Genomic DNA, 360 nt, shown 5'->3' with positions numbered 1-360 from the left:
GAGGCCTCAGGAGCCCCCGTGGGTCTGACCTCATCTCAGGGCCCACCCCTCTCTCCCTCCTGAACCGCACCCCCCACCCACCGCCTTGTCCTCCCACCTCTCAGGTCCTGCTGCCTCAGCCTCCCAGAGACATTTCTGTTCTGGGGACTGTTCTCACCAGAGGATCCAGCTACTCCCAAATCCTCCCAGCAATCCCACCCTGCCCTCCTCCCCATCGTCTCTCAGCTCCCTCCCCAGCCTGGCCAAGCTCCCCTCCCAGACCTCCCCTCTGCTGGAAGCCACAGCCCCTACCACTCAGCCTGGTCCTCCCATCCTGCTCCCTCCCAGGGCTCCCTCCCACCCACAAAGGCACCCACCCCC

Source organism: Bison bison, unplaced genomic scaffold (genome assembly GCF_000754665.1).
Source record: "Bison bison bison isolate TAMUID 2011002044 unplaced genomic scaffold, Bison_UMD1.0 scf7180017864193, whole genome shotgun sequence".
In the NCBI taxonomy this organism is placed as follows: Eukaryota; Metazoa; Chordata; class Mammalia; order Artiodactyla; family Bovidae; genus Bison; species Bison bison.
This window is presented reverse-complemented; position numbering follows the sequence as displayed.